General features: G+C 37.2%; 1 protein-coding gene and 1 long non-coding RNA gene across 2 annotated transcripts in view; both read right to left on the bottom strand.

Annotated features, from left to right (window-relative positions):
- LOC144977883 (uncharacterized) overlaps positions 1 to 25,000 on the bottom strand; it is a 242,023-nt gene that overhangs the window by 136,460 nt on the left and 80,563 nt on the right. The window lies entirely within an intron of this gene.
- Positions 10,224 to 15,166, bottom strand: LOC144978818 (uncharacterized). Its single transcript, XR_013646604.1, has 3 exons — positions 14,894 to 15,166; positions 13,896 to 14,000; positions 10,224 to 11,769 (listed from the first exon to the last, which is right to left on the bottom strand). It is a non-coding gene; the product is annotated as an uncharacterized LOC144978818 (long non-coding RNA).

Here is a 25,000-nt window from a genome sequence, read left to right as displayed (position 1 = left end):
TAGTGATAAGACACTCGATTTCAGACAGGAAGATCCTGGGTTCGAGCCTCGCTCGGATTGGAAGGTCTTGGGTTAAACTCCTGCCGCTCTGAGCGGTGCATATTTGAGTCGTTTGAAAAACCGTCTTTATTCAACATTCTCTCATGGCACTCAGGTGTAAAACGAGTACCATGGCCGTTAATAACGTTGTCTCTGTCGGAAATTTTGTAATATCGCCTAAAGGATATCATGCCTTGTTCTACATGTTAAGTGTTGCATGCTGTTGGCTTGGGACCCCTTGTAAATTGCCTTGAACACGTTTAGTGGTTATTAAGCTTTATAAATACTCTAGCTTATTAAAGCTCAATTTTTTATTTTAAGATCAGTTTACAAATCAACTGAACCGCCCACTTACTTCTTTAAAAAAAAACCCCAATAAAACGAGCTTTTATATAGCGCAATATCCACTAAACGTGATCAAAACACTTTACAAGGTGTCCCTGACCAACGTAACATGTAGAACAGACATGACGCCTGTAAGGCGATATTACACCATTTTGCCGACAGAGACAACGCTGTTTACGGCCAGGTACTAATTTTACACCTGAGTACGGTGATAGTTATGTGAGTAAAGAGCCTTTTCCAAGGACTCTACTATGCGCCGCTTAGAGCGGGACTCGAACTCAAGACCTCCCATGCCCAATCCGAAAGCGACTGTCATACCGCAAATGACCAAGTAGGATCATAAGGAATCAAATAAAAATGTAAAAGAAAAATTAAAGAAAAAGAACGAAATATTAACTAAGCTAAAGCAATTTGCTAAAGGTACGACAAAAGGTTTCGAGACGAATCACATAACACGTGCAGCTATGTGGTCTTGTGAGGCTCGAACCCAAGACCCTCCGATCCGACAGCGAGTGTCATACCACTAGACCGCATAGCCGCACAACATCAATATTTTACCCCTAGAACGATGTCGGCAATAGGGCGACCGATGACAGTCTGTATGTGATTGGCTTATACAGTCATGACGTCACTTCCCTCCTAATGACGCGTAGTAACTTAGTAACTGGTTCTAAACTATCTGAACAATGACGGACGCCCTTATGAAATATTTCTCCGACGAGCATAAAAGTGTATCCAGATGAGCAAAACATTATAAATACGACCATGTTTTAACTTTTATACATTCTGATCCCATGACATATGGAAAGTTCTAGCCAGTATGAAGAATAAAAAGTACCGATTTTCTTTGTTTAGAACCACGCTGCTCGCCGTTACTGGGCGACGTGACATCAGACTATTGAATCCAATTAATCAACGCCGAATCGCATTTTATATTTATTATGTTGCTGCTATGACTTCTCCCGTGGGTCGCGGACGGAAATTGAATATATTGAGAAAGAATGCTTATTTCCTATATAATTTGATCTGCATGGGAGTCCGTCCAAGCCAGACTTAGTGCTTAATCTTTTGTTGGTCTTCTAGTCGCGTCTGGTGGGTGTGTGTGCGTGTGTGTGTGTGTGTGTGTGTGTGTGTGTGTTTGTGTTGGGGCTCTGTTTGATCAAAACCCGATGCGGACATAATTTTTACTTACCTATTTGTTGCTTCGAGTTGAATTAAATGTCATATAGATAGTATGCGCTTGGCTAAGAAGCTCATAACATTGCCATCCGGAAGTATAACGGACCAACACACAAAACTGTGTGTATCCATGAACGTTTATAGTCAGGTTAATACAGTTCAGTGAGCATTACTCATAAACGCGGATGGCAAAAAACACTAACAAAGGCCTGAGTGACGTCATCTTCGAACTATCTATAGATAGTTCGAAGATAACGGGGGGGGGGGGGGGGGGGGTGGAGGTGGGGGGAGTGGTTCTTTGTTGTTGTTTATCGTTATCATTATTATTTTTTTTTTTTATTTTTTTTTTATTATTTGTTTGTTTGTTTATTTGTGTTTGTTTTTGTGTGTGTCTTTTCCCCACAAAGCTTTCGTTGCGTATAGATAGAATGCGCTTGGCCAAGGAGTTCACAACATTGCCATCCGGAAGTATAACGGACCAACACACAAACTCTGTGTAACCATGAACTTTTATAGTCTGGTTAATACAGTTTAGTGAGAACAGCTCACAAACGCGGATGGCAAAAACAATAACAAAGACCCGAGTGACGTCATCTGCATACTATCTATAAAAATCTAAGAATACAAAATGGTAAAAGTGAATGGAATAAACTATTTGTTTGAGCCAACGCATACTTATTTGCAGGTCAGGTAACCTAATACAATTATTAGTATGAGCTTGATATAACATTGTTGTTGTAGACACCGTTTTTGCGTTGGTTTGAGATTATTTGTGACCCATCGTCTCAAAACGGTATTATGTCCGAACGAACCAGATGCTTAAAAGCCTAATTTAAAACTGGTCAAAACTATAAATTGTTGTCATTAGCACCCTAAAACATGGTATCCATTCTCCTCAATAAAACATACAAACTCAACACAAGTCTGATATTTCTGGCTAAAAAATTCAATTTTCAACATCTTAACTAACCCGACTTAATACCGTTTTGAGGCGAAGGGTCACATTTCCATCTACACAATGAAACCATAACGTATTGGATTGTCAGACATTCAAATAAGTTCACGTCGGTTTGGGCATTTAAATCGGTCAGCTTTCACTATAATTTATACGATTCGTACCTTAACAACGCCACTACCACAATCACATTATCTCACTCATTCGTCTGTAATGTTTCAATCATCCTGTTTTGTTGATAAATGGGAAACCCGAAACGTCCAAAGTATCTGTCTTTGTCTAATAAATCGAAGCTTACAATTAAATATTCATCGTCATTGTTTCCTTCGAGCTTCTTCTCGCAGCAACATTTTCATTAATCTTGAAAGTTAAACCTTCTTAGTCTCTTTCGTGATAGAAACGTCACAACAGGAAATGTTAATATTTATGCAATTTTTAAAACTAAAATCAATCGTGCAGATGACGACATGTTGTAACACATGGAAATGAGAGAATGGGGTCAATGACCGACTTCAATACGATTCAATAGTCTGATGTCACGCCGCCCGGCAACGGCGGCCATCTTGGTTCTAAACAATGAAAATCATTACTTTTTATTCTTCATGTTGGCTAGAACTTTTCATATGCCTTGTGATCAGAATGTGTGAAAGTCAAAACATGATCAAATTTATGTGTTGTTTTTTTTTTTTTCGTCTGGATACCCTTTATGCTCGCCAGAGAAATATTTCATACCGGCGTCCGCCATTGTTTCGATAGTTTAGAGCCAGTGTTACTAAGTTACCATGCGCCATTAGGAAGGAAGTGACGTTACGACTGTTGAAAAGTATTGTCATAAAATTATGCGATTTCCATTTAAAATGTCTGGACTAATAAATAAAAAGGACTCCATTTACATTACGATTTGAGAATAAAAGTTGGACAATGATCGTATAGATAGTATGCGCTTGGCTAAGAAGCTCATGAAATTGCCATCCGGAAGTATAACGGACCAACACACAAAACTATGTGTAAACATTAACTTTTATAGTCTGGTTAATACAGTTCAGTGAGAATAACTCACAAACGCGGATGGCAAAATCTAACAACAAAGGCTTGAGTGACGTCATCTTCGAACTATCTATAATGAAGTTGACGTCACTCAGGTCTTTGTTATTGTTTTTGGCCATCCGCGTTAATGCGTAATACGCTTCAACAGTCGTAACGTCACTTCCCTCGTAATGACGCATGGTAGCTTAGTAACTGGCTCTAAACTATCGGAACAATGGCGGACGCCCTTATCAAATATTTCTCCGACGAGCATAAAAGCGTATCCAGAGGAGAAAAAAACCATAAATTTGATCATATTTTGACTTTTACACATTCTGATTATAAAACATATGAAAAGTTATAGTCAACATGAAGAATAAAAAGTACCGATTTTCTTTGTTTAGAACTACGATGGCCGCCGTAGCTGGGCGGCGTGACATCAGACTATTGAATCCAATTCTCACTAAACTGTATTAACCAGACTATAAACGTTCATGGTTACACAGAGTTGTGTGTGTTGGTCCGTTGAACTCCCGGATGGCAATGCTGTGAGCTTCTTAGCCAAGCGCATACTATCACAATCATTAATTAATGACTCGTATGTAGAACGGAAAAATAGATACGGTATCCTAAGATAAATGGATTGACTGGATCAGTATCGCAACAATCCCTTATCTTGTTAATGCCAGGTCGTTTCTTCACCAATCTACTGAATATTCATAAAGTTTGCATATTATCCTACTTTATCATGGCGTGTGTTGTACAAGGATTGATATAAAGTGTCAATGTGGGTGTGTGTGTGTGTGTGTGTGTGTGTGTGTGTGTGTGGTTGGGGGTGGTAGATAAAGATTTGAAAAGTTTGTGAGAAACTGTGTGGGTGTTTGTGTGGGTGTGGAAATGAGGGTGTGGGGGGAGGGAGGGGTGGGGGTGTGGGGGTGGGGGGGGGGGGGGGGGGGGGGGTTGTGGCAATCGCTTGTACAGGTAGCAATATTTAGATAAGAACATTTCTAGAGTTACCAGGCTATAGATAGAATGACGTTGACGTCACTAGGGTCTTTGTTATTGTTTTTTGTCATCCGCGTTTATGACTAATTCTCACTAAAACTGTATTAACGAGACTATAGAGGTTCATCATGACACATAGTTTAGTATGTTGGTCAGTGTAATTCCGGATGGCAATGTTGTGAGCTTCTTAGACTTGTCTTTTGACGTCATTTTTTTGGGTCAGTGTCAGGCTTTAAGTTAACGATGACAAGTCTTTTGCCACAAAAGAAAACAAATCGTGAGTTGTATTCAATAGTTCAACTAATGGAATGCTTGTTTCCTTGAGCTTTACTTACGACATCTCACAAGACGGCGCAATAACCTAAAAAAATGACGTCAAACTAAGTCCTAAAGGGTTCTTGTGTCAGGCTACATTATGTTAACGATAGCTGTTACAATCAGACAGTTGAGTGACGTAATTTTCGAACTATCTATAGATAGTTCGAATATGACGTCACTCAGGTCTTTGTTATTGTTTTTTGCCATCCGCGTTTATGAGTAATGCTCACTGAACTGTATTGACCTGACAATAAACGTTCATGGATACACACAGTATTGTGTGTTGGTCCGTTATACTTCCGGATGGCAATGTTATGAGCTTCTTAGCCAAGCGTATACTATCTATAGTATAGATAGAATGCGTTTGGCCAAGGAGTCCACAACATTGCCATCCGGAAGTATAACGGACCAACAAACAAACTCTGTGTAACCATGAACTTTTATAGTCTTGTTAATACAGTTTAGTGAGAACAACTCACAAACGCGGATGGCAAAAACAATAACAAAGGCCTGAGTGACGTCATCTGCATACTATCTATAGCAGTCGGTTGGGGGTAAGGTGTGGCTTTATGAAAATACTTCAATTCTAAGATATTTGGAGAAAAAGAAGAAAAAAAAAGTAGTCCTTCAGAGACATTAGGCCCATGGAGCCAGAGTTTATCCAGGTTTCTATAGCGGGAAACGGATAATAAAAATTACTTGCTACCCTTTGGTTGGGACGATAGTCAATCGCAAAGTACTTTCCGCCAGATCTAACGAGATCCAGCTACCCACCAATCACTGCTGGGTGAACAGGACGTGGGTGTCAGACTGAAAAAAGTCTTGACTGCATACCGGAATCGATCTCGGTACCTTTTATTCGTGTGAAGCAAGTGCTCTACCAAGTGAGCTATCGTGACCCCCCCCCCTTTTTTTTTTCTTTTCTTTTTTTTTTTTTTTCTTGACAAGACGACGGTCAATACTCTTCAACAGTCGTAACGTCACTTCCTTCCTAATGACGCATGGTAACTTAGTAACACTGGCTCTAAACTATCGGAACCATGGCGGACGCCCGTATGAAATATTTCCCCGGCTAGCATAAAAGCGTATCCAGAGGGAAAAAAAACCCCATAAAATTGATCATGTTTTGACTTTTACACATTCTGATCACAAGGCATATGAAAAGTTCTAGCCAACATGAAGAATAAAAAGTAATGATTTTCTTTGTTTACAACTACGATGGCCGCCGTTGCCGGGCGGCGTGACATCAGACTATTGAAGCGTATTTAATAGACCAATATTTGAAGGACGAGTTTTCTGGCCAGTTTTTAAAATAAAGTTCTTTATTTTACAAAGTACACCAGCAGACACAGTCATATAATGAAGTTGACGTCACTCAGGTCTTTGTTATTGTTTTTGGCCATCCGCGTTAATGAGTAATACGCTTCAACAGTCATGACGTCACTTCCCTCGTAATGACGCATGGTAGCTTAGTAACTGGCTCTAAACTATCGGAACAATGGCGGACATCCTTATGCAATATTTCTCCGACGAGCATAAAAGCGTATCCAGAGGAAAAATAAAGCATTAAAAATCTGATCATGTTTCGACATTTACACATTCTGATCACAAGACATATGAAAAGTTCTAGCCAACATAAAGAATAAAAAGTACCGATTTTCTTTGTTTAGAACTACGATGGCCGCCGTAGCTGGGCGGCGTGACATCAGACTATTGAATCCAATTCTCACTAAACTGTATTAACCAGACTATAAACGTTCATGGTTACACAGAGTTTTGTGTGTTGGTCCGTTGAACTCCCGGATGGCAATGCTGTGAGCTTCTTAGCCAAGCGCATACTATCACTATCATTAATTAATGACTCGTATGTAGAACGGAAAAATAGATACGGTATCCTAAGATAAATGGATTGACTGGATCAGTATCCCGACAAGCCCTTATCTTTATAATGCCAGGTCGTTTCTTCACCAATCTACTGAATATTCATAAAGTTTGCATATTATCCTACTTTATCATGGCGTGTGTTGTACAACGATTGATATAGATAGAATGCTGATGACGTCACGCAATGACCTACTTTAGTTCCGGATGGCAAAAGAACTTGGCTGGCTTGTAAACATTGATGTGAAACAAGCTCTTGTCCAATTTTTTAAACGTGAAAAAATGCCAAATAACTGCATAATCATCGGATGCACTAGAAGACAGGGTCGAGATGGAGTCAAAATGTTCAGGTTCCCATCCATTAGGAAGACGAAGGACCCAAAAATAATAAATTTAACCCAGCGGAGACAGTACAGCGGTTATGGCAGCGATCAGAAGAAAGGGATTTGGCGATGGCTCAAACTCAAATCTAACTTGCAGCCACCGAGTTTGCAATGATCATTTTGTTAAAGGTAAGAATTGATGGATAAATTAAAATCTTAAATATTATATATACGATATGAATTAATTTTAATTATTGTGAACAAAGCAAGTTTACTTCGCTCCAACATCATCATGTAGCCATTGTGGGCCATAGCATGTCACGGAGTTGGCGGCAACCGAACAAGGTCCTTGCCTTAATTTCTGACGTTGCAAGTTTATGATTTAGTAAATATGTGTTTTTTTCTTTTTCATGGAAGAGAAATCAAATCAAAAATTTCAAACTCGGTGGTCTAACAAAATCTACGGAGAGATTTTTCACCGATGTGACTTTTCTATGCGAAACTCCGAAGTTGGAGAAATCATCTGACTCATCTCAGACTCAGATGTAATCTGTAGTCTGTAGGCGGTCTAGAAGGAATCATTTTAATTTTTTTGGTCCATACACGGTCCGGATGGATGATCTTTTATTTGTTGTGTTTAGTTATCAGATAGGACCATGAATATTTCATGCATTTCTCGTGCAACTTACTCTAAATCAAAATCAAAACCAAATGCCTCATTACCGATAGTGATAGGGCTACTTTCGTTTTCAAGCTTTATGAGATGAGGAAGTCTTTCACTGTTGTTCTGGTCATTCATTTTAGAATTATAATGTTCCAGTTTATAACTTATGCTTTGTCAAGATTATTTTATTGTGCATTTTTAAAACATGTTCTCCATTTGAAGAAATATTAAAAGTAAGGTTGCGTTTTTCTTAAGTTTTTTTTTTTTCCGTTCCTCCGTCGGTGGTGTATTGTAAAGTAACACGAACAAACTGCTTTTCTACACCGCTGTTGGACATGTAAATGCTAGTTTGTGACAGAAGTTTAACACGCTGCTTAGTGATTGCCAGTGTCAGTTTATAATGATAGTAATGGTTATTTTTTTACTGACAAAAATAAATATTATTATTATTATTATTATTTTAAATTTTAATCCAAAGAAAGAAACAATTGACCTCTATCAATCCACTAAAATAACTTTTCATAATTTTCATAGTTAGAAATTAATTTTAACTCAAGGTGAGGATTATTAGTTATAATGTTTCGTATAGTCATTAAATTAGGGCCTTCATATGGAATTTTCCCCAAATATGACAATAATAATAATAAAATAATTTCAATTTAAAAAAATTGTCCTTTGGGATCCCGATACTTTCATTGCAGCTATGTGGTATAGTTATCACCGTCATTTTGGAAGGATTAGGGTTCCAGACCCGTTCTGAGCAGTTGAGTCATTGGGAAAGGAACTTTATTCACATTCTCTCACCATACTCAGGCATAAATTGGGTAACTGGCTTTTAACATAGGCCTGTAAATTTGCCGGCATTTCTGGCAATTTCGCTCTGCCGGAACAAAAAATTAATTAAAATACTTTTTCATTTTGTTTAACAGCCTATTGAATTGGTAAAATTCTAAGAAAATATTCTGGGAAATGGGGATTTTTGCTCATGTTATTGAAAAAGCTTCGGCTCGAGGATTTTCAGGCAAGTTTTTCAGGGGGCAGATGCAGGCCTGTTAAACAGCATTGTCTCTTTCCGGAAAAAATGTAATATCGCCTAACAAGCGTCATGTCTCGACCTGCATGTAAAGTCTTGCTGTTGGCTATAAACCCATTGCAAAGCGCTTTGAACAAATTTTCATTTAATGGAAATTGCACTATATAATTGTTCTACCCTTGTTCTAATTTGACAAAGCTTGATGTAAATTTAACGGAAAGCTTAAGGATTGTAAAAAAAAAATAATTAAAAAATTGAGCTTTATATTATAGCGCAATATCCACTAAATGTGCTCAAAGCGCTTTACAAGGGGTCCCTGGTCAACAGCAACATTTAACATGTAGAACGGGACATGACGCCTTTTAGGGGACGCTACAATTTTTCGGACAAAGAAAACGCTGTAAACGACCAGGTATTCATTTTACACCTGAGTACGGTGAGAGCATGTGAATAAAGAGCCTTTTCCAAGGACTCAACTATGCGCCGAGCGCGAGGCTCGAACCCTTGACCTTCCGATCCAAAATCGAGTGTCATACCACTAGACCACATAGCCACACAAGGACCAGGACCAGATTGTAATAGGCAAGAAATGACGTAATATATTTCAACAATCAATTTTTTTGCCTTTACAGGAGGACCAGCATCACTGCTGGATGAAACTGATCCTGATTGGGTTCCAACGTTAAAGCTTGGACATGGGGCAGAGAAAAAAACAGACCATTATTCATGTCTTAAAGATAGGAACAAACGCAATGACTGCAGGCAGCAACGGCTCTAGTTGAACAATCAACAATTGGAGAAACTAGCTCAATCATTGACCATGTAAATGTAAGTGTATTGATTGTATCTGTTTAAAACAATATTTATGTAGGCATGATATCTCTTCCTACATGTTAATGTTTCTGTTGGCTTGGGACATCTTGTAGAGTGCTTTGGGTGGATATTGCATGCGCTATATAAAAGCAGATCTCGCTCTCAGAAAATTTAATAGGTCCAAATCAAGCAATTTTTTTTTTTTTTGGGGGGGGGGGGGTAAAAAGTGAGGTTAGCAACGTTTGTGCCGTTCATTACACTTTAAGGTCATTGCATTGCCAGTTGAAAGGAAGTTGAATAGAGAGTGAAAAGATTGTAGATCTATGCACATAACAATAGACAAAGGACACAAAATCATATTTCATATTGCAAAGTTAAGACACAAATCTATGACTATGAGGAAAGTAATAAGACAAAGGGGAATAGAGCACATATAAAGTGACTTCATTTGCTCATAAGGTATGTAAGGAATGCCTGTCCGGTGAGCCAGTAATGAAGTCAAAGTTTGTCCAAATTGTTGGTGCAAGAACTGACATCAAGAGAAGTTTTTTTTCAAATAACCAGACTGTACAAAAGCTTACATGGTTGAGTTTTAAGACTTTTAACTTCAGAGATAATAAATAACTGAACAAAAAACATCACTTCATTTGAATCAAAAGCTTTGTCTTTATTATGTTGATTAATTTTGTTTTATTTAATGAATGGGCAATGACAATTAATAAAAGAGGAAGATCCATTAAATTTGAGGACAATGAAATTAATACTATTGTGAGCATGTCCTTCTATGCTATGGATAGGTTGCCTTTTAGGATAGTTCATACACAATTAGAAAATTCTGAAGGTTTTTTGTCTTTGACTATAGCGTAACAAATTTTAAAAATATAGATTCTCTTTATTCACCTCTAGGGAAAATTTGTCTTTGGAGTCTATTCTAAAGGGAGACTGAAATAACCCAGGCATTGCCGCAACACAGCGCCACAAACTGAGCTAGGGCTGAGGTGACTTGCTCAAGGCCACACAACGTAGTGACAAAGTGTTCTTATGATGAGATAGATAGAATTAAATGAGTTCACCCATATTGATTTATTCCTCAATTATTAAGATCTGGGAGGAAATGTTTTATTAACCTTAAATTTAAATTATGCCGCTTAAGCTAAACGAATATATTAATATTATAGTCTACACGTTATTTTTACAAGCCAATTGTCATTTCATTGTGGTAAAAGGCAATCTGCACAAATCAGCAGAATGACCAATCAAACGTTTTTTTTACAGAAGCATGTATTCCCTATGTATGTACAAAATACACACGCTGGCAACAAATTAAATTTAAAAAATAATAAATTATATGGCATAAAAGAAAAAAACAAACATTCCCAGAAATGTAAAATATTATGGGCTAAGTTTGTCCATTTTTATTGGTTATAGCTAGCAGTATCTACAAGAAGTTGATGGTTAGGTGCAGCGCTTGTAACACTCAATGGAATTTCCCGTGTAGAGAAAACATATGTGTGTTTTTTGTATACTGGTGTAGGAAATACAGTTCTTATTTTTGTTTCTTTTTTTGGCGAAGGCCAATAATTGCCCGAACATTACAGTACAGCAGATTTTCTGAGCATACATAGTTTGATTCCACAGGTGATAGAATTACATTTAGTTTTTAAAATATTTGCGTGTTACTTGTAGAGTTTGTAAATAAATAGTTTTAGAATTTTTAGGTTTGCCAGTAATTTTGTGCTCGATGATAAATATTTAACATTTGCTGTACGGAGCAATGGTGATCCACAACTCTATTTTTTTAAAAGAATAGATTTCCACATAAATATGCCAAACCATTTTGGAACTCATCATAAGGTTCAGGCACTATTGGCATTTGAAATTGAAGTCAAAGAAAAACTTTAAAAAAAATTATTTTGACCTGTAAAATGAATGACTTGCGTATTTGAGGAAATGGGGCTTAAGTTTTCTTTGTTTTCAAACATATTAAAATTAAAATTCCCAGTGACACGATAGACGCCAGAGGTGGTAGTTCAATAATGTACTATTTGCTCTATATATTAACTTAATCTTGGTATTTCTTTTACAGGATTGTGAAGACAGACATTTCAGGTTCCCATCTTGATGCTGAGCAGAAAGCACTTGTCGACACACAGAGTCCACTATAACCCAATTTTTGGGAATGGCGAACCTGAAACGAAAAGAAAGCAGTCAGACTTTTTATTCATTCTTTTCCAATAATGCTTGATTTTATATACCTTTGTAATCCTTTTCATTCTTTTCATTAGACTAATACATCTGTTAAATTTTTACTTTTGCCCGAAATGTTTGTGAAAAAATTGTACTAGTTGGAGTATAACTACTAGTAGTAGTAGTATTACTTCTGTTACCATTATTATATGTTCTGCAATAACATTCAAAACCTAATAATATTTTTGAATTGGCAAATAAATAGAAATCCATTGTATATTTATGAAGTTGGATCACAATAAAGAAAATAAAGTACTGTAATGACTTTTTTAAAAATTTGTTTTATCCGTTGCTTTTGCAATTTGATGGTGAATGCTTGACTGAGTTCTCATTTTTCTACCCTGGGTGTGGGGTCATTGACCTTCCATTGTGGGCAAGGTCATTATTGCTTTCTTCACCCCCCTATGTCTGTATTCCTTTTTCAGGTAGCTTTCTATCTTTGTTTTGGAATAAGATTACATGCTTTTATCCCCTGTCCTTAGATGAGAGGGTGACAAATGGATGTAAATTTATTTTGTAAATTTATAATTAACATTTTATAAACAATAGACTGGGTGGGGTCTTTGACTTCCCATGGTGGCAAGAGGTCATGCTATGTCCTCTATCCCTTATATTGTTTTCCAAGTTTCTTTATGTCCTTGTCTTGGAATGAGATTACTTGGTTTTGTCCTTTCGACTGCCGGAGTCATTGGCTGAGAGGGAAACAGTCAAATGAATATTGTTGGTTTTGGGAAAAAAAATTTCTTTGTCTTGTAAATCAGTTCGCGTAAATTTTTTTATTATATTATATATATGTGTGTATATATAATATGGGGGGCGAAGTGGCCGAGTGGTTAAGGCATTGCACTGTGATCCGGATGACCCAGGTTCGAGCCCCGCTTCAGGCACTTTCGTTTTTTTTTCCTTGAGCAAGATTATTAACCCCCAATTTGCTCACTTGGACAACATGGGTGATTCCCGTTGACATCAGACATCTTGTTTGATGAGTTATCTATATTCCTTCGTGGAATGCCTAGGCGACGATATCTTATGATATCGCGGCGCAAAAGGCATAACGTAACTTAATATAATATAATTAAAAAATAATACGCGAACGTTTGAGTGTATTCCTCTTAGGGGGGACCTGTGCTTGTGTCAGGATGAGACTTTTGGGTGTTATCAGACTTAGTACACTGATAGCATTCTCTTGGAATCTACATTTGTTCCTCTTTGTCTTACTTTTCTTGTGTGCTTTTAATTGTAAATCTGGAAATTTTTACAATCCCATTTTATTCCTTTTTACTGGTGCTGAAATGCGTCGCAAATGCAGTAAAACCCTTAAATCAAACATAAACATTTGAGTGTATTCCGTCTCTGGATTGAACTGTTAGGCGATCTCAAAACTAAGCACATTAATAATTTTGATCTACTTCTGCTCCGTATTTGATCCAAGCCCATTTTTCTTACTACGTATTTCGCAACAGCTTTTAATTGTGCTGAAAATGACCTAATAGTGTCGCAAGCACCGAAAGTAGTCCATCAGAACCATTAGGTCTATAGAGCCAGATTTCATCCCAGTTTCTATAGTGTGAAAATAATAACTTGTTACCCTTCGAATAGGGCGCTTTTCTATTGCCAAATTACTGCTGGGTGTACAAAAAAAAAGAAAGGGGAGGGGTGGGGTCTTAACTTCATCTAGGATATATCTCGGTCTCTATGATTGTGAAATGGGTGCTCTACCAACTAAGTTAACGGGACTGCCATGAGTCGCATAACCATTTAAACGTTTATGTCCGAACACACTGACTGAGCAAATGTGAGTAAAGAGGCTTTTCCAAGGACTCGACTGAGTCTCCCATAGTAGAACTTGAACCTATTAAAGAAGTTTCTTATTTCTTTTTTTTTTAAGTTATTCATATTCTAGTTCAAGAAAATTCATTGTAATGAATATAGCCATATGTTAAAAACCTCTATATCTTATTATCAATCCTGCATGGAGTAATATAAATAAATGTAGAAATCAAAATAATAATATGTAATAACAGTAATAATAATCATAGAAGTGAGATGAAAACGGGGGGGGGTTACCTTAGCAACTAGTACCACTTTCCCACAGCTAGGAGGCTTAACCCATTTTACATCCGTCACCCATCCATTGTAGGCCTGATTTTAAGTAGTCAGTCCCTTGTAAGCCTGAAAAAAAAAATGTGGCAATGGTGGTAATATTATTAATTGAAACTCGAGGATAAAAACTGTTATCACATTTAGTTAACAACAGTGAATTAAATTTGCTGTGAAATGTGGAGTACTCATCTGCAAGGTTATTAGAATTATTCAGAGAGACACAATTCCATACCTCAACATCAGCCGTGGGGCTAAAAATTATATAGTTTGGGGATTGAGTAAAATATCGAATAAAAAAGTAGTCATTCAATGGAGCCGAAGTTTAACCTGGTTTGAAAAGCGCGAAACGGGCCATAGCAATTGCTACCCTTTAGATAGGACTCTAGTCTATGTCAAAGTACTTTCCGCTAGATCTAACAGACTCAGCTACCCAATCACTGCTGGATTGATAAGGGGAGTGGGATGAGAAAAATAAATTCACTCGGGATCAAGCTCAGTCCCTTGGAATGGGGTGGGGCTTTTAAAACAGTCTTATGGGCATGGTGTTTTGTTACTGTATTATATCAGTTTAGATTTGGACTCGGGATCACATTGATTTCATAGTCATCGCCTGCCCTGGTGTTTTTAATTTAAATTATTATTTATAATCTTTGGTGAATTCGGAGGAATTCATCACCTTAAAGGCAAAATAGTTGAAATTTGAATGTAACCACACAGACTCATTGATCCACTACTTAGACTGACTTAGACTAAACTTACTAAGACTCGAAGACTAAGATTAAGACTAAGACACTAAGATGATCACGACTCGTGAAGCAGGTCATATCATATTAATATTTCCGTGTCAGGTTCGACATATCTGTCTTCTGTGATTTTTTGAGAATAAATCTTACAATTAGCCGTAGATGGTGTAACATAGTATAGGTATAGCATAGGGAAACGATTAAATAATACAGACTTACCGTGAAATGTGTAGACCGTGTAGACAGAAACTTGTGGTCGTGACGAGGTTGTTCGCTACATCAAACGATGAGACTGGCTGTAGTTCCTAAAGATTATGGCACCAGTCGTGTTCACAAATGGCATAGGGGTCTACATCATTAACGGGAAATTTTTAAAAAATATATTTATGTCTAGAACCAGAAAAATACGGAAGATTATCGACAGAAACTAATATTTTACTATTCTACGCCATTGTCTTCCATTCCTTTCTGCCACCCGGAAGTAAACTTCCACTCCGATCAGCTGTTTAACCGCATAGGTACTATCTATAAAGTGTCAATGTGGGTGTGTGTATGTGTGTGTGTGTGTGTGTGTGTGTGTGTATGTGTGTATGTGTGAGTGTGTGGTTGGGGGTGGTAGATAAAGATTTGAAAAGTTTGTGAGAAACTGTGTGGGGGTTTGTGTGGGTGTGGAAATGAGGGTGGGGGGGGGGTGATTTGGTGGAGAATGGCAATCGTTTGTTCAGGTAGCAATATTTAATTTTGATAGTTCGAAGATGACGTCACTTTGTCATTGTTTTTTGCCATCTGCCTTTATGAGTAATGCTCACTAAACTGTATTAACCCGACTATAAACGTTCATGGATACACACAGTTTTGTGTGTTGGTCCGTTATACTTCCGGATGGCAATGTTATGAGTTCTTTCTTAGCCAAGCGCATACTATCTATAGTCGGAGAGGTGTCAACAAATCACGAACATTGAGCGTGTAAACACAAATAGAAGTTTTCTCTCGCTTACACGTTCAGTTTTCATGAGTTGTTGTCACTTCGCCGACAAGTCCTCGATATCTGCCAGATCGTGGATTATTTAACTGAACCTGTAAACGGAGCTTAAGTTGACAACGTCCAAAGAGGTGAAGTTTCCCCCGAGGGATAAAGTAACGCCATTGTGATGTGACAGGATCAAAGAAGATGTTTAAACAAAGAATGAACAGTGCTAAGTATTGTCAAATATTTTTGAGTGCATCATGTTGCCATAGCAACAGCGTGAAAATAGCAAAACAGTTGTTTCACTGTGTAGTATCAATTTATTTTCATCTTTTCGTCATTCAATAATCATGTATATTGATCGACGTCTACATATATGCAGGTCTGACATCCGAACATCTTTATGGGCCTAGTTTAACATTATTGTAATGGACAATATTTTGCGTCATTTTTTTTTTTTTTGAGATTTCCATTACAAAAATGAACCCATAAGGTATTGGGTTATCAGACCTGAAAATAAGTGCACGTCGGTACTGATGCATTACGTTTTATCAAAAAGCTCACAACACTCCGCAAGATGGATATTTCACGTACCAGCAAACACGCCTATAGATAGTATGCAGATGACGTCACTCAGGCCTTTGTTATTGTTTTTGCCATCCGCGTTTGTGAGTTGTTCTCACTAAACTGTATTAACAAGACTATAAAAGTTCATGGTAACACAGAGTTTGTGTGTTGGTCCGTTATACTTCCGGATGGCAATGTTGTGAACTCCTTGGCCAAGCGCATACTATCTATAGTCTGGTTAATACAGTTTAGTGAGTATTACTCATAAACAAGTATGGCAAAAAAAAAAAAACAATAATTAAAAAAGGCCTGTGACGTCAACGTCATACGATCTGTAGATAGTATGCGCTTGGCTAAGAAGCTTATAACATTGCCATCCGAAAGTATAACGAATCAACACACAAAACTGTATGTATCCATGGACGTTTATAGTCAGGTTAATACAGTTTAGTGAGAATTACTCATAAACGCAGATGGCAAAAAAATAATAGCAAAGACCTCAGTGACGTCAACTTCATACTATCTATAGTCTGATTAAGAGTATTTAATGAGAAGTACCTTCTCATAAAAATGGCTGGCTGAAATCAATAACAGAGATCTGAGTGACGTCAATTTCGTTCCATCAAAATGTAATGCAAACAATAAATTAAATAAAACAAAATGGACGTCACTCAGCTTTTTGTTATTGTTTTAGTCAGCCATTTTCTTTTATGAGTGATTGGATTACATCGTCGGATGTCACGGCAAAGGGGCGTCGGCCATTGTTTCGATAGTTTAGAACCAGTTACTCAGTTACTATCCGTCATTACGAGGGAAGTAACGTTACGACCGTTGAAGCGTATTCTCACTAAATTGTAATTGGATTCAGTAGTCTGATGTCACGCCGCCCGGCAACTGTCTTGTGACCAGAATGTGTAAAAGTCAAAACATGATCAAATGTATGGTTTTTTCCCTCTGGATACGCTTTTATGATCGCCGGGGAAATATTTCATACGGGCGTCCGCCATTGTTCCGATAGTTTAGAGCCAGTGTTACTAAGTTACCATGCGTCATTAGGAAGGAAGTGACGTTACGACTATTGAATCCTATTGTAATTATAATCATACCATAGACCTTTACGGTTATTCATAGTTTTGTGTGTTGGTAGGTTATACAGATAGTATGGCTAACACAGAATGGGCATGATCTATATTAACTTTCCATGTGCTCGAGGTCATTGGTCACATTGCAAAATGTGCTCAAAGTGACCTACATAGTGAAAAGTCTTCACAGATTTTGAACTATCTAACATTACTATTGATCATTGTGTTCAGTTGTCGCATGGGTATGTGTACAACTTTCATAAACAAAGAAGCGTGTTCACATTTGTTCAGAAATGTCCAATCGTTAGACAGCAACAAATCACGTGATTGATGAGTCGGTTGGACGAAAACATGAATATAGATCGCTCCCATTACCATCCGGAAGTACAATGGACCATTACACAAAACTCTTCTATGTGACCTTGAACTTTTAGAGTCTGGATAAAACAGTTAAGTGATAATTACGCATAAACGTAGATGGCAAAAAAATAAATTTAAAAAAAAAAAACAATAAGAAAGACACCGAGTGACGTCAACTTTGTCTTTGCTATAGATAGTGTGCGCTTGGTTACAACATTGCCATCCGCAAGTTTAACGGAACAACACAGAAAACTCTGTGTAACCTTGAACTTTTCTAGTCTGGATAATACAGTTCAGTGAGAATTACTCATAAACGTGAAGGACAAAAACAATAACAAAGACCCGTCAACTTCATTCTATCTATAGATAGTTCGAAGATGACGTCGCTCGGGTCTTTGTTATTGTTTTTTGTCATCCGCGTTTATGAGTCTAATGCTCACTGAATTGTGTTAACCCGACTATAAACGTTCATGGTTACACACAGTTTTGTGTGTTGGTCCGTTATACTTCCGGATGGCAATGTTATGAGCTTCTTAGCCAAGCGCTTTTCATATTCGTTAGCCTTTTTTCTTTCTAGAGTGTCATTAAGTAAAACAGGTAAACTGTTTGTTTCATTCAATAGCAATTTTCATAATGGTGCATCACATAAATAGAAGTTGTGTGATTCTTGAGTTCATTGAGTACCGCGCAAGCATAATAAAAAATGATTGAATGAAGCAAAGTGTATTGATGCTGTGCGTTTAACTATTATACTCACAAAACCCGACAGCCGGATATAACGTCCAGCTCAAGAAACTATGTGTAACCTTAAACGTTAATAGATAGAATGACGATGACGTCACTCAGGTCTTTATTATCTTTTTTTTAATTTTTTTTGCCATCTCACTAAACGTTATTAACCAGACTAGAAACGTTTAAGGTTACACATAGATTTGTGTGTTGGTCCGTTATATTTCCGGATGGCAATGTTGTGAGTTTCTCGATGACAAAAAACAATATATATATATATATATATATATATATATATATATATATATATATATATACATGTGTGTGTGTGTGTGTGTGTGTGTGTGTGTGTTGGTGATGGTAGGGACTTGTAGATTCTTAAAGTGCTCGAAAACATTAATTAGAGCATAATATATTGATTGATATAAAGAGAAAGACACTTACATTTTTATGGTTGTAACTATCGTTTCGGTGCTCCAGTGCACCTCCTCAGCTGTTAACGATGACTCCAATGGGAAATAGTATCGGTAGCTTGTGGTTGAGTTTTACTGGCGTCTGTCTTTGTTTGTGTTTCGATGTTTTTGTTGTAACTTACATTTTTATGGTTGTAACTATCGTTTCGGTGCCTCCAGTGCACCTCCTCAGCTGCTAACGATGACTCCAATGGGAAATAGTATCAGTAGCTTGTGGTTGAGTTTTACTGGCGTCTGTCTTTGTTTGTATTTCGATGTTTTTGTTGTAAATGTGTGTGGCGCTTAATGCTATTTTATGTACTGACTTTCTTGTTGTATGTTGTGTAAATATCACAACATATAGATGCTGTGCGATTGGCTTAAAAACTCACAACTCACAATCCGGAAATATAACGGATCAACTCAAACAACTATGTAAAACCTTGAATGTGTGTTGTCTGGTTACTAAAGTTTAGTGAGAGTTACTCATAAAAGTGGATGGCCAAAAAAAAAAACAATAATAGAGATTTGAGTGACGTCAACTTCATTCTATCTATGGATAGTCAGCGCTTGGCTTAGAAGCTTACAACATTGCTTTTCGGAAATATAACAAATGGGCATACAAAACTCCTTGAACGTTTATAATCTGGTAAATACAGTTTAATGAGAATTACTCATAAAAATGGATGGCAGAAAAACCCCCAAAAAAAACAATAATAAAGACTTGAGTGACGTCAACTTCATACTATCTATAAATAGTTCGAAGATGACGTCACTTATGTCTTTGTTATTGTTTTTTGTCATCCGCGTTTATGAGTAATGCTCACTGAACTGTATTAAACTGCCTATAAACGTTCATGGTTACACACAATTTTGTGTGCTGGTCCGTTATACTTCCGGATGGCAATGTTATGAGCTTCTTAGCCAAGCGCATACTATCTATACGAACAGATAGAAAATCAGCACATACTAACACTAAACACCATCCAAATTTGCAACAGACACACCCCGGAACACAAACAACGGACGCCAGTAGCACTCAAGCACAAACTTCGGACACTGGACACTTCCACATTAATTGGAGTCATCGTTTGCGAGGATGTGCAAAGGGGCCGACGAAACAATAGACACTTAGATAACCACGCCTCTCGGACAGTCGTCATAATGTAAACAATGACAGTGTTTGATGGTTAGCAAACTTCACAGGTCTACCTCTTGATGAATAAAACCAACTCAGAAATCCACCGATTTTTGACTTAAAAGTTTTTAATAATATGATCGAGAAAATCGCGTTATAGAGAGTATGCGCTTGGTTAAGAAGCTCATAACATTGCCATCCGGAAGTATAACGGACTAACACACAAAACGGTGTGTATCCATGAACGTTTATAGTCGGGTTAATACAGTTCAGTGAGCGTCACTCATGAAGGCGGATGGCAAAAAACAATAACATAGACCTGAGTGACGTCATCTTCGAACTATCTATAACTCTAGTGACCCATTTGGCGGTATGAAATCGATTATAACAATGATCAGAGAAGGGTCGAATTCATTCACTTTATTGTTTATAAACAACCAACTATGTTTGTCCGAGCACGTGTGAGAAGGTGTGTCACAAATTCCATGAATTGATTGGTCAAAGGCTTCAACAGTCATGACGTCACTTCCCTCGTAATGACGCATTGTAACTTAGTAACTGGCTCTAAACTATCGGAACAATGGTGGAAACCATTATGAAATATTTCTCCGACGAGCATAAAAGTGTATCCGGATGAGAAAAACATTATAAATATGATCATGATTTGACTTTTGTACCTTCTGATCACATGACAAATGAAAAGTTCTAGCCAGCATGAAGAATAAAAAGTACCGATTTTCTTAGTTTAGAACCAGGCTGCTCGCCGTTGCTGGGCGACGTGACGTCGGACTAATAAATCTAATTGTTCCAGCCATAAAAATGTGAGCGTCTGTTATTTGAAATATTATATATATATATATATATATATATATATATATATATATATATATATATATATATATATATATATATATAAGTATATAGTCAACAAAACAACTCAGTCCTGAAGATGGCAAATTAAGCCTGAAACATCGATGTAGACTGCCCCAAACATTGTGGTAAATATTTTAAATAATAATTCGCTCCATTACTACATGTCGAGCACTTTTCGTACCATATTTGTATCAAACACGATTCAATATATATATATATATATATATATATATTTTATATATATATATATATATATAATATATATATATATATATATATATATATATATATATATATATCACCGCACTCAAGTATAAAACGAGTACCTGGCCGTTAACAGTATTGTCTTTGTCGGGAAAAAAAATTGTAAGATCGCTTAACTGGCGTCAATTCATTTCTCGTTCTACATGTTACGTGTTGCTTTTGGGGAGAGACCTTTTGCAAATCACTTTGAGCACGTCCTTTTGGGAATTGCCCTATACAAAAGCTCAAGTTGTTTTGTTTTTTTCATAGCCTTATATGCGTGTTTACAGTTTAAAATTGAAATTTAAAAGCAACGCTCCGGAGTTCTGCAAAAACTAGAACTGGTTGACCCACACACTTGTAAAGATAAATATAGACACACCTATGAATCATGATATGCTAACATTCGTACTGTAACAAAACACTCTTTTATTATATTGGCCAAAAAACAAAACAATAAACAAACAAACAAACAAACAAACAAAATACGTGATCCAATCGACCCGCGGAGCCGGAGTTTATCCCGGTATCTATAGCGTGAAACGGACAATAGCAATTGCTTGTAGCCCTTTGGGTAGGACGCTAGTCTATTACTAAGTCCTTCCCGGTAGATGTAACAGACCCAGCTGGCTGGACAGGGTGTGTGTGTGTGTGTGTTGAGTGTGTGTGTGGGGGGAGGGTTGGGAAAAAATAATCTCGACTGCACCCGGGATCGATCTTTGTCCCTGTGCGTGTGAAGCGAGTGCTCTACCAACTATACTATCGGGACCCCCTATTAATTACACTTGACACAGTCTCTTACACGACCTGATATTTCAATGAGGTTTAAATTTTGAACATTTCTTGACGAGATTTGAATGGTATTGATCGACCAATATAGATAGCTCGAAGATGACGTCACTCAGGTCTTTGTTATTGTTTTTTTTTTTTGCCATCCGCGTTTATGAGTAATGCTCACTGAACTGTAGTAACCTGACTATAAACGTTCATGGATACACACAGTTTTGTGTGTTGGTCCGTTATACTTCCGGATGGCAATGTTATGAGCTTCTTAGCCAAGCGCATACTATCTATCAATATCAGCATGGTCTGTGGATCAAACTTCTGAAGTCTTCATATACTCACTTCCGCACCATGTTTTATTTCATCTTGGACGGGTCGGGTCAGACCTCTGATGGCATCTGCCCAAAATCAAATAAAACATGGTGCATAAAGTTCGTATTAAAAAAACAAAAGGAAACAGTGTTTTTCAACATCCGTGAAGGGTGTCCGGTTGGACCTTAAAGTTCCATAAGTGTCCGGTAGTATCAAAATGTCACGAATATCATTATGCGTGGAGAACATGGATAAGACTGCTTAGGGTGCAAAATCGGCTGGTTCACCTGAAACCGGCCACTTGAGCGTTACATTTTACGACATCTAAAAAATAAAATTATTCTCTATTGTCATCTGTAACTTTTCAATTCACTTCATCTCTTGATTTTACGATATCACTATACAGCATTGGTCTTATTTCTGGCCAACAGGCTTCCATTCTCTGAGACGGCCACAGATAAGGCTTGTGTGGCCGGTAAGCCTGAATCTACTCTATGTAGAGCTTGATCCACTGATGGTCACATTTGGACTTCAGAGGTTTGATCCGCCGATCGTGAAAATCGTCACTTCAGAGTTTAGGGGCAGCGAAGCACAGTCTTGGCTCGTACCCGGATCAGAAAAAAAAATCATTGTGAAGGGAAAAGATAGTATGCCCTTGGCTAAGAAGGTCACAACATTGCCATCCGGACATATAACGGACCAACACACAAAACTGTGTGTATCCATGAACGTTTATAGTCGGGTTAATGCAGTTCAGTGAGCATTACTCAAAAACGCGGATGGCAAAAAAAAAAAAATAACAAAGACCTGAGTGACGTCAACTTTGAACAATCAATACGTTTTCTGTGTTCTGTCCAAAATGAATCTAGTCTGTTCTGTCAGCTTTGAGCGTCTGTGATGGATACAGAAGATGACATAGTGAACTGACTTGATGGATGAGAACAGCTGGTTTCTTCAGTGATAAAATTATGAGCGAATAAATACAAATAGAATATCAATTCCCGCAACACCTTTTTACCTGGGAATGATTTCATTTACACCTGTCCCAATTCCACGTATTTGATGTCGTCTAACAATCATCGCCATCTTCGTTATCTTCAATATCATCTTCGTTGCCGATCCTAATAAAACTATTATTACTATTATTACTACTACTGTTAGTTCTACTATTACTACTACTACTACTACAACTACTACTACTACTACTACTACTACTACTACTACTACTACTACTACTACTACTTCTACTACTACTACTACTTCTACTACTACTACTACTACTACTACTACTACTACTACTACTACTACTACTACTACTACTACTACTACAACATCTATTACTACTACTACTACTACTAATACAACTTCTACTACTACTACTACTACTACTACTACTACTACTACTACTACTACTACTACTACTACTATTACTACTATACTACTACTACTACTACTACTACTACTACTACTACTACTACTACTACTACTACTTCTTCTTCTTCTTCTTCTTCTTCTACTACTACTACTACTACTACTACTACTACTACTTTTACTACTACTACTACTACTACTACTACTACTACTACTACTACTACTATACTACTACTACTACTACTACTACTACTACTACTACTACTACTACTACTACGACTACGACTACTACTACTACTACTACTACTACTACTACTACTACTACTACTACCACTACCACCACTGCTACTACTACTATTATTATTATTACTACTACTACTACTACTACTACTACTACAACAACAACTACTACTACTACTACTACTACTACTACTACTACTACTACTACTACTACTACTACTCCTACTACTACTATACTACCTCTACTACTACCACTACCACCACCACTACTACTACTACTACTACTACTACTACTACTACTACTACTACTACTACTACAACAACTACTACTACTACTACTACTACTACTACTACTACTACTACTACTACTACTACTACCACTAATACTACTACAACTAATACTACAACCAGTTATACAAAAAAAGCGTTCTAGTAATAGTAGGTACCACTCACACAACCATAATCAATGGAACAAAATCGACGTCAGCTCTTTGTTTACGTCTGTAGCGACTATTTTAATGATTCTTTCTCACTAAATTCTATCAATCAAAACACTATAAAGGCATAACGTTACACACAGTTTTGTGTTTCGGTGCGTTATATCCGGATGACATATATTACATTTTTACTAAACGCGTAGCATCATTTTTTAATTCTCCTAAACCGCTCATCACGGACTGGCACAATCAGCTCTCAGACTACATTCACAACCGACCCAAACCCCCGTATATTTCTAAAACCAACAATTCTAACACCAGCAATAACATTGATAACGACGACGCTATATGTATTGCCGTATTCTGGCAAAAGCAATAATTTAAAATTTGGCCAAAAAACTCGTCCTTCAAATACCGATCGATTTAAATGACCCTCATCTTAGCAAAAAAAAAATAATCTCTCAATACCTTGTACCTCGCCGATGTCCCAGGTTTGAGATATTTTTACTTTTTATTTTTGCCAAGATGAGGGTCATTTAAATCGATCGATATTTGAAGGACGAGTTTTCTGGCCAAATTTTAAAATATTGGTTTTTCTAGAGTAATGCGGATATAATCTTTGTGAAATAAAACCTTCACGCAACCGCATTGAAACATATTTCTCTAGAGAAATGATAATACGATTTTGTTTTAATGGAAATTTAAGAATTGGAATCAGTTGTTGTGGCCCACCTAAGTTGCCTGCCAAGTGAGTGCAAAGGTGAGTAGGTTC

The sequence above is a fragment of the Berghia stephanieae genome, chromosome 8 (assembly GCF_034508935.2).
Source record: "Berghia stephanieae isolate SIO BIC M18660-M18661 chromosome 8, UCSD_Bste_1.3, whole genome shotgun sequence".
Lineage (NCBI taxonomy): Eukaryota > Metazoa > Mollusca > Gastropoda > Nudibranchia > Aeolidiidae > Berghia > Berghia stephanieae.
The sequence above is the reverse complement of the archived record's forward strand: the minus strand, read 5'-3'. Positions and strand labels throughout refer to the sequence as shown.